This window comes from Macrobrachium nipponense, chromosome 27 (assembly GCF_015104395.2).
Source record: "Macrobrachium nipponense isolate FS-2020 chromosome 27, ASM1510439v2, whole genome shotgun sequence".
In the NCBI taxonomy this organism is placed as follows: domain Eukaryota; kingdom Metazoa; phylum Arthropoda; class Malacostraca; order Decapoda; family Palaemonidae; genus Macrobrachium; species Macrobrachium nipponense.
Window position 1 is genome coordinate 66,784,912 of NC_087216.1, and position 11,064 is coordinate 66,795,975.

An 11,064-nucleotide genomic window follows, 5' to 3' on the forward strand; every position below is an offset into this window, starting at 1 on the left:
AGGGAACAGGTCGAAATTGAGTTACAATTTTTACCAGAACAGACAGACAGACAGACGCAAAAGTCAAGTTAAATGAAAACATGTAATAAAAACATTGCGTGCAATAACTGGCCTTCAATTTTCCAACTCAGCAAACTTGAAATGATCTCATAAACTAATTCCATGTTCCACAATGATGTCTAATAATAATGAATTCCCTATGTAGACGTGACGTCTTTTAGCCGATCGGCCCTTTCTTAAGTCGGACTCAGATGCATTTGCCCTTGTTGTCGGCTCAAGGGCTCAGTGAAATAAATCCTTACGTTATTTTAATATTGGCATCTGCATTAGCATCAAATATAATTCACAAAGCATCATAAAATAAACTACGTTACCTTTATGGTCACGAAAAATTCATAGGCACAATGAAATTAACTCCTCTGATGGAACGTCCACACGACAGACAAAAACATTTCATAATTAATATCCGACTTCTAAACAAAACACGAAATCTAAATCTAAATCGAGGGCTGCATAAAATAGCTTTGTTATATGCGAACTGGAAGTCTATTCGGACAACAACAAAAATAACCTGACATTTATGCAGAGTAAAATGCAACACTTCGAACATGTGCTTTAATGAAGTGGAAAGAGAGACTCATTGATCGTCTATTCAAAGCTCGTGGTGATATATTTATTAATTTTTGGCTGCAAAAAATTATAATAGGTTACCTTAGTTACGAATTCGAAAAACATGGAACTAAGCTTTTTAATGAATTTCAGTATTAGATCCATTTAGAAAATAGCTTCGAGAGAAATGCACCTCAATGTTCGCAGTTTGGAAGAATTTTTTCCATTTGAAGGATTTTACTGATTCTGGCCAATTGTTGGCTTTTGTCGGCTCTTAAGTATTTAACAAATAAGACTACATCTGAAAAGTATATGTATATACATATCTTGTATATATATTATTTGTAGAAAGAGAGAGATCTCTGCTAACCAAAGACATCGCATCTTTAGGACTACATATAAGTAAAGGCAAATGCGCGAAGGAAGAAAAAGCAGATGGCCTTCCGACTTACTGACCTTTACGTAGCCAATAAGTAAAGTACAATAAGTCGAAGGCCTAACACCACCACTCCGCTGCCCGCTGTTTTCACTTTCCTTCGTGGCATTTGCCTTTTTTCATTTTCATTCATTCATCGTTTTCCAATTTTATTTTTCGTGATTCACTTATGCCTAGGACTATATATATATATATATATATATATATATATATATAATATATAGTATATACATAATATATATATATATAATATAAGCATATATATATATATAGTATATATATATATATTATTACATAATATTATATATATAATATAAGGCATATATATATATATATATATATATATTATATAGTATATATATATATATATATTATATATCATAATATATATACGCGTCTTAAGAAAATAGTAAAATTGAAACATAATTCGTGGGGATTCATAGAAAAAAATTTCTTACGGCCTCCAATCAACAAAGGAGACGAAAAAGGCCAAGCACTCCCTTTGCTTCTGTGTTCCTTTGTTGGTGATTACTTGAAAAACGGTATTCGGTCATTCCTATATATATATATATATATATAGTATATATAATAACTATATATATATATAATATATCTGATATATAATACATATATGTATATATTATATATATATATATATATATATATATATATACTATATATATATATATATATATATATATATATCTAGCGTCTTAAGAAAAGTAGTTAAAATTGAACATAAATTCGAGAAAGACAAATCTGAGCGAATCATTTACAGCCCCGAAATCCGTGAAACTTCAGAGAGAATAATTTAATTACAGAAATAACTTTTCTCCAACAGACTGAATCAGGCAATAGATTATTAGAGAGAACGAAATGGGAAGTGGAGAGAAGCTCCAAGGTTCTCTATTGTTCTTTCAAGTAGAGTATTGTGGCTTCCGTTGTTTGTCTCCCTTGAAAAACAGTATTAACAGAAAGGATATTATACATGTAAATAACAATTTTTCAACATTCGTATCAACTTTCATTCACATCACTGTCGACTTACGTAAAATGTTCGTAGGTGTATCGCAGACCTTGTATAACAGCTATTCTTTTTTGTAAGTCACAGGCCTATCATCAGTACTTCTACGGCCACATCTTTCGTTTTTGTCCCAAAATTCATAAAGGCTTGGTCTTTTGTCCTTGACCCTAAATCCACAAAGACAGAATCTTTCGGTTCTTTTTTATAAATTCATGAGGACACGATCTGCTTTGGCCCTAAAACCATAAAGACAGATTCCTTAGTACTTGTCCCTAAATCAGTAAAGAAAGTCTTTCGATATTAGCCCTAAATTAATAAAGACAAAATCTTTCATTTTCAGTCCCGAATTCATGAGAATTTAATGAAATTTCATTTCGATAATGAACTATCATTTTTGGTGATCAATCATTATGATTAAAGTAATTTACATTTCGTAGATCCATGATTCGGTTTCCAATTACAGTTATCGTGAAATTCGTGTACTTTCCTGAACAAATTTCTATAGATTTCACTTTGTTTTAAACACAAGTGCCTTTGAAATCTAATATGCGAGTATGTCTGCTTACAAAGCAGAGTAGCAAATTGTTCATAATTGTTTGTATTACCCACTTTTATTTTAACTTCGTGTTCAAAATTGGGGTTTTGAATGAAGCTGTAGAGGAACAAAATATATAGTAAAACAAAATATAGAAATTATATATTTGTTAACAGTAAGTGTGACCAAATGCCCTGAATGTTTTAACATAAAATGACATTAGTCGGTCGTCCTTGGCGAAAGGAGGCTCCACGCTTCTACCTTTAAGAGTAAGGTAAATAGTCAATGGTAAATATAGACTAAATATGTCTAATTATCCATCTGCTTTCGTATTCCTTCAAGGTAAATAGATGGGAAACGAAAGGTTTACAGACTAAAAAATTGGAGGAATGATTTACATTTCCAGAGAGAAAAACTTTTTTACTGAAATAAAAATTAGATACCCTAAAATTGGTTCGGCATTCTTTGCTTATGAAGATGTGCAATGGATTCTGTGAGTGTAGGAAGATGCAACTGTCAAGTGTTGTCCCTTGTTGAAAACAGAGAAGGCGTTTTCAGTTTCGTAATGGAATTATTATGTCTGATTTTCTAAGAAATCTTAATCACAAATCATTTTCATTTACTGACTGGGAAAGGGTTTACTTTGAATCAAATAATGGGAAAATTCATCCTGGCAGTAACTGAGCGGATGTGTCTTCCCTGTTAATTTTCATCTACAATTATAGTTCTCTCATTTCTCCGAAGTGGTAGATGTTACTTTCCCTCACTTTTATACCCGAGTTTGCTGGATGACATATCTCTGTTGACAGGAAAATAATTAAGAAATTTCTCATTGCATGTGTGATAGTCCCTCCTCCTTTGCCTCGATTTCATTCTAAGAGGAAGAAGGCAATTGTGTGTCTCCTTTATATTGGCCATCTCTCCTCGATGCCATTCAGTTGTCTTGCAGTACAGCGATATCTAGACATTAAGTGTCAACAATCCCCAACACCTTTATGCCGCAACCATATCTATTCTCTGTTTTTTTAAAGTACAGAGGAAATTCCTTCACTCACCTCATCGTATTTTGTATGTAAAAGGAGAAACTTTGGAAATAAAATTTAAAGAACAGATGATATTAACATAAAATGAATTATAATGACCACCAAAGCTCTTGAAATTATTTTTGGATTGCGAAGAATTATATTATTACTTTGGAGGAAGCTCAATACTTTGTTAATGGTCCTTAAAACATAATCAATAAAAAAAGAGAAGAAGAAAAATTGTTTAATGACTGAAGAGCATATCAAATTATTCGTTTTCACAACAACTGAAGAGACAAAATCCGTACTGAAATGAAATGATATAAAAAGTAATTAAAACATGGAAAAAAACCATCTTATTTGAAATATCAAGGACAAATATAGTAATTGAAACCAGAGGTTCTTAACCTATTCATGACTTCAGACAATCATTGAATTGCCCAATTTGGTTACATACCCCCTTTGCTTAAGTCCACTTAAGTCCTGTTTCTTGACAATATCTTAATATTTTTAGTTTTATGTACATACTTTAGGTATGAATAGCTAGGAATAGAATATACAAGCAATTCAATAGCATTTATATAGTTTTATAAAGTTATTTACAAAATGTACCCATGTCTATATTGACACATTAAAATAAAATATATACAAATATCCAGAGATCAAGCCCCATGCCCCCACCATGTGGGTCTCATACCCCCGAGGGGTATGGATACCCCCTGTTAAGAACCCATGATTTAAACGATAGTTGAAAAAATAGAAGTATTGCCACTATAGTATTGAAGAGAGAAAATTCCTAATCATCACAAAATCGATCATGAACGAAATAGAGGGAAAGAGGAGCCCTTTCCCGAGGCAATAAAACGAAAGGACTTATGACCCCAATAGACGGAGCGAAACCCATATCCTCTGATCATGGCCGCTGCTCTTTTGTCACCTTCTCAGTCTTTTATCTTCACGATTTTATATTTCACACTTCTTTATTCCCTGTGTGATTTTCTGCAGGAATTTAAGGGTATTTGCTGAAAGGCGAAATGGGCACTTTTCTTTTTATCTTCAGTTTTATCATATTTTCTGTAATATTTCGTAAATGGCTGCCTGAATATATGGGTTACAAAAGGCGCAGTTTCTCTAATTGTTAACAATATCGTAAATTGCTTCATAATATCAGGGCTTTTTGTAAAGGAAAAGTGTACACATCGATACCCTTTACTGTATTTACTTACATAAAATGATTGACTTCAGTGAGAAACTTGTCACTGCTTCTCAGCTACCAGATCTTGAATGCTTGGTTGATACCGGAGAGTGAACAGAGTCAGTCTCCTTCAACATTCAGCCTGTTTCTGTATTTGGTCTTTAGAGCAACGAGCCGGGAAACATTTGCATTTTTTTCATAAATTTCTGAACATTAGTTCCTCACTCTTGTTAAGAGAGTAACGAATATAATTAGAGAATTTTCACTTTTTCCCTGGGGCTTGCGCCCCCTGGAATTGCTGACGCCCCCCTAGGTTGAGAACCACTCTTTTTGGTAAAATGCTACGTTACTGAAACCGATTCACCGTCGCCATGTCGGAAACTAGACTGGTAAATCTTCATTGTATTTATGCCTACCTTCCCATTAAGCCATAAATTCCGTAAATTAACCCTTAAATTCCGGGAAAGCTTCCCCATAATAACGGCGTCGGTGCTGTTTAATGTGCTTGATTATTTATTTATACGGTTCATTTATACGAGGCCCAGCGATTGAATAAGGGGGGAGTTTGTCCCCTCTTCGCTCACGTGGCGCCATTTGCCCTCCTCTTTTATTTCCTCCATCATTCGGGTCTTTAACGTTAACGGTAACAGGTTGCCCTCCCCAACGGACTCTGGATGAGCAAAGAAATGAAACGACTGTTACCACCTGTTGGGGTTTCCGTGGTTCTGAGGGTAAATTTCCTCACACGATATCTTTCATGTTTAAATCTCGCTTCTGATTGATCGATGAATTTGAATTACGATGTATGATTGGTTGTAAACAACGTGCTAGTCCGCCAATCATGGACGGCTTCAAACGAATGAGTTGAGAATATCTGCCGTAACTTTTAAATGAAAACAGAAATAACATACTCCTCCACATTGAATTACATTTCAATTTCCCTGTTTGCAACAGAAGCTGAGGCAATCTTGGCTTCTACTGTTATATTAATGCTCTTTTTTTTCCTAACTATTACGAATATCATCTGACGAAAATCCGCATCAGTGAGGAATCCCATCCTCGAAACATACTTTATTATGATATTCTTCTTACAAAATAAAATGAGAGAGAGAGAGAGAGCGTCACGAAAGCTAGCATTAGCCAAAGAAGACACTAAATCCTGGACACCAGACGGTCAATAAATAATGAAGCGACGGGCATGTTTGATGGAATGAATTTTTATCCTTCTCCCCTCAATGCTGTTAAAAGGATGAACAGATAACAATCTCTCTCTCTCTCTCTCTGATAACAATCTATCTCTCTCTCTCTCTCTAGAAAGAGAGAGAGAGAGAGAGAGAGAGAGAGAGAGAGAGAGAGAGAGAGAGAGAGAGATATGGAGTTGGGAAAAATAAGAAATGGAAATCGAAATCAAATAACATACCTTGAAAAAAAAGAAACCGTAGTACTACAGCAGAACTAATATTTGTCCGTAAAGGTAGCTAACGATTTTGATGTACAAATTAATATATGATTTTATCACTGAATATAGTTTTTAAAATAGGTTAGAAATGATTAATCATGATGATAAATTACTTTTGTTTTTCCGATAAGAACTCCGGATTCCATGACGATTTTGCTGATGGAATAATTTCCAACAATTCTGTTATTATGACTAACTTAAAATCTCGGGCTATTATTTTGCATTTCTACGTAACGATGATAAAACCGGATAACTTGGGTTTTAATCTTCATTAAATCTAGTTTTTCTTACGAGATTTTAATGTCATAATCAACGCCTCACCTCTGTACAATTGTAATCTATTTTTCAACTCCCAAGACAACAAAGAAATTGCTCATTGGGTGAATTTCACTGAAAGTTCTAAATTCTGGCGACAAAAAATGGAGAGAAGATTTCCCAGAATGCTCTTGCAGTAGAAGGCAGTGACTGACTCCATTACCTTAATTAAATATTTCCCGAGTCTCTCCTTCACTCCGGTATTTTGCCATTCCTCTCTCTCTCTCGCTCTCTCTCTCTCTCTCTCTCTCTCTCTCTCTCAAGTCAAGACATCTTCCTGCCCTTGTATCCCTTGGCAAGGCGGGGCCCCCAACCTTCTCTTCACCGGGTCCGTTTTGTCCGAAAGTGGAGAGGAAAGATGTATAGGTAAAGCAAGAGAAGTGAAAGTAGAAGCGTAAAAGAACGATAAAGGAAAAGTAAGAAAACTGAGATTCAGAGCCCAAATGCTTCTTATGAAAACGTCGAAGGAAATTCCGTTGAAATGAAAATGAATAGAAAAATAAGGGAAAAAAGGAATAAAATCTTTGCAGTAGAGAGATACGTATAAACAGACCACAGTAGGAATGCTAAAATAGACTAGGGAGAAATACCGAACAACCTGAAAATAAATCAGATGATAACGGTTTCCTTTTAAAAACCCTCCCTTAATGAAAAAAAAATCATAACCCATCTTTTTCTGCCGCAAATTATTCAGAGAAGAAATTATGCTAGATTCTTGTGCACGAACTAACTTTATAACCGGCGAGTATCCAATTTCATCATCATTTTCAGTGGAACGGGAAGAAACCCGTATATAAATATCAGTTGACACTGATATTTATATTCGTTTCGAGAAGCTGGTCTTCTACGTATGTAGAAAACCTGCAGTCAAGCCTCTACTTTGGCTCATAAGGACCAATGTCTAGGTTTTGAGCTCGAATATTTGTCCAAGAGCGAACAGATTTGGGAAAATGTTATATTTTGTGACGAGAAGACATTTTGCAATGACCAACAGGGAAGACTGCACTGTGGTGTCCAGTAAAAACCATATCTTAGGACTTCGTTATTCCCAACTGGTGAAGGGTGCATATGTCCTGCCAATTGTTTCAATGACTTAGTTTGCCTCTCATCTCCTTACCCGTAGACCAATTGCACTTTGCCCTTCTCGATTATGTCATTCATATTAACCCTATAGGCCTATGAAGAAAATAATGACGGAAGTATACCACACCAAGACTGTGGAGGAATTTTACAAATCCTGCTTTATGGTCTGGTATACACCCTTTTATAAGTTACAAAGATTTGAGGCAACTTGTTGCTATCTGAAGTATAGCCAATAGCATAGGCCTAGACTCCGGAGTCATATTATTATTATTATTATTATTATTTTTATTTTATTGTATTTAGGAAGCAGACCCTCTCTCAAGCATACTTTATTAAAAGTAATGGCTACTTCAGCAGCGTTACGCTTGTAGAGATAGCGGCTTTTTCCGTGCTACTTATTAAACAGGCTAGTCGAGTGCCTATAGAGGTCATGGTCAAATACAGGGTCAAAATAGGTGTATATATTTGAATTTTACAGATAAACTGTGATACCATAGTCATCAAAGTCATTAACAATTCTCTCTCTCTCATCTCTCTCTCGCTCTCTCTCTCTCTCTCTCTCTCTCTCTCTCTTTCTTAAAGCGAGCTTTCGTCTGGAGTTGCCAGACACCCTCGGGCTGGGAAGCTGAGATTATTATTATTATTATTATTATTATTAATTATTATTATTATTATTATTATTATTAATTATTACGTTGCTGTTGTCATTGAGCAGAATCTGCACTCAACAGTTTTAGCTGCAAATATCCAGCCTGGTTATATTCTTCCATTCCTAAAGCAAAAGTAAAATAATAAAAATGAAATCTGTTTCTAATAGCAAAGATTACTCTCCACCTCGCTTATTAATCATTTAGTTATTATTTGTTTTTCTTAAAACTGAGACCCCGTCGGAAGACTAGACTATTATAGCCTAAGATATGACTTGTGATAATTTATTGCAAGAATCGAAACAATGATCCTGACTAACATTAGCTTTATACAGAAAACTACAAAAGCGAAAAGAGATAATAACTTTGAAATCATATCCCAAATGCATCAATTTTTATCATTAGACTATGCTCTGCTTGCTTTCCTTTTTCACTCCATCGCGACGTCCTCTTTCACAGTGTCCAGAATGCCACTTCCAAGACTCATGAGAGTCATAGTGAGCAGAGGGATTCTTGCTACAATAACATATTTAGTTTTCGTTCAGAAATAGTATTGAACCATTAAATATTTTTGTTTTTCACGTTCCAATATATTTAAATAATAAGATTCTGCATAACAAGTGACCAACTTTTCTTCATACATACATGTTTACAAAATAAAATGAGATTTAATACTAAGTGGCAACTTGAGAAGAACGCTTGTCCAGTACAAAAAATAAAAAAAAAGTAGCACGAGTTTTGCAGCAAACTGTAGTGTGATGCTGAAATCTCAAGCGACATAACTCCATAGGATTTCATTCAAAATTCACTAACTGGCAACTAGCATGCTCCATATGTATATATTACTATATATATATATATAATATATATATACTATATATATATATATAATATTATAGATATTATATATATAATATATATATATTACTTCGATGCGAAAACACAGTTATTTCATAAATTAAGGCTGCAATATGGTTCATAACAGTGACGATGATCAGCAGTCTACATGAATTCTACTTTGCTGTTATTGAAGAATTATGGATTACTGTTATTGAAGAATTATGGATTACTGTTATTGAAACATAACTATTTCTTTCTGTTCAGGAAACACACTTACAAAACGTTCATCCCTTTATCAATTCATTTTTGACAGCTCTAAATGAAACGAAATGAGTAGTGGGAAGTCACTGGTTATAATGAAATAAACAGAGTTTTACACCAGAATGAAACATGGCCATGATGATTTTTAACTTAAAAAACTACAATATATTACGTATATGTAATTTAAAACAAACACAATGCAGCCAGAATATGTAATTCAAAATGAAGGAGTATAAGTCACTTAAAAACGTATTTAAACCACTTGGAGAATGATTTTTCAAAGGTTTTCTTTTCACTGACATTAAAACCTTAAACCTAAACAAGGAACTCTAAAAACATTATTCAAAAAATGGTTCATAATAAAAATAATTGACCTCATTTTAAGAAAGTTATCTGAGGAAAAGTGCTCATAAACAAGTTGATTACTGCCTCGCATATAATTATATCAATTACTGAAGTTTTCGCTCAACTTCTAGGTATAATAGGCATAAGTGCAACAACTCTGATCTAAAGAAGTTTTTGATGACGATAAAATACTCAACTGATACTGAGCCTGACATACATGACTAACTGTTCAAGTGTTTAAGTGCTTACACACACACACACACACCACACACACACAACCCACACACACACACCACACACACACGCACACACACACACACACACACACACACACATTACTAATACTTTTAAATCACGGCTAAAAGGACGAAAAAGGCAGTTTTGACACGGAATCAAGAGATTTTTTCCCAAGGAGGCTGTTCAACCTGAACCATCTTATAGCTCATTGAACTGCACTCTGTATTCAATCGTATGTGGAAAAATTTATTCATTTAAACTTCTAAGTTCATCGCTGTAAATTCTCAAAGTCAATAAACAGCAACAATTCAGGATTCCACCCCCCACCCCCACCCCATTATTTGACAAAGCCTTCGTCATTTTTTTTTATCTAAATGACATGCTGTCTAAATAAGTGTGACAGACTAACAGACAGACACTCAAGGACAAAGGGACGGACTCTACACATCCAAACTGTCGGCCAATTGAGTTGAATGTGCGACTTTTGACGTTGTTGCGAACACAGAAAAGATGGTGCTATTCTTTCTTATTTCATGCATATTGTTCAAACTGTTTTTATTATCAATTCCTTTTAATATGTTTTCTGTATATGGGTACTCGTTTGTATTTTAAACTCTCACGTGGTCAGAGGCTTTTATCAATATTATTAAATATCTGTCTTGGAGCCTGTCTATTTCATTTACCTCAACACAGGAGGCGAAAGAGTCAGATAAATCTTAAGAAGTTCAGGCTTCAGGAAAGTCGACTTCTGGATCCAGTCTTCCGTGAAACATTCCAGACAACGGAACCTCCACACAGCCGGAACACTAGATGCCCAAATCGGGACTTGGTTCCAGGAAACGCCAGAGATGAGGAGGAACTGAGATAATATCCTGTGAAGGAGAGTTCTTGGACATCCCGAAAGCAATGGGGGTTCAAGGACGTCTATCCCTCTTTCTCTCTCTCTCTCTTATATCAGCTCTCTTTCTTACCAGAGTGTTTGCTGTTGGTTTTGAAACTCTCTGTCTCCCTCCCTAATAAATGTAATAAATGGGTGTCTGTTAGCCTGAAAATTCT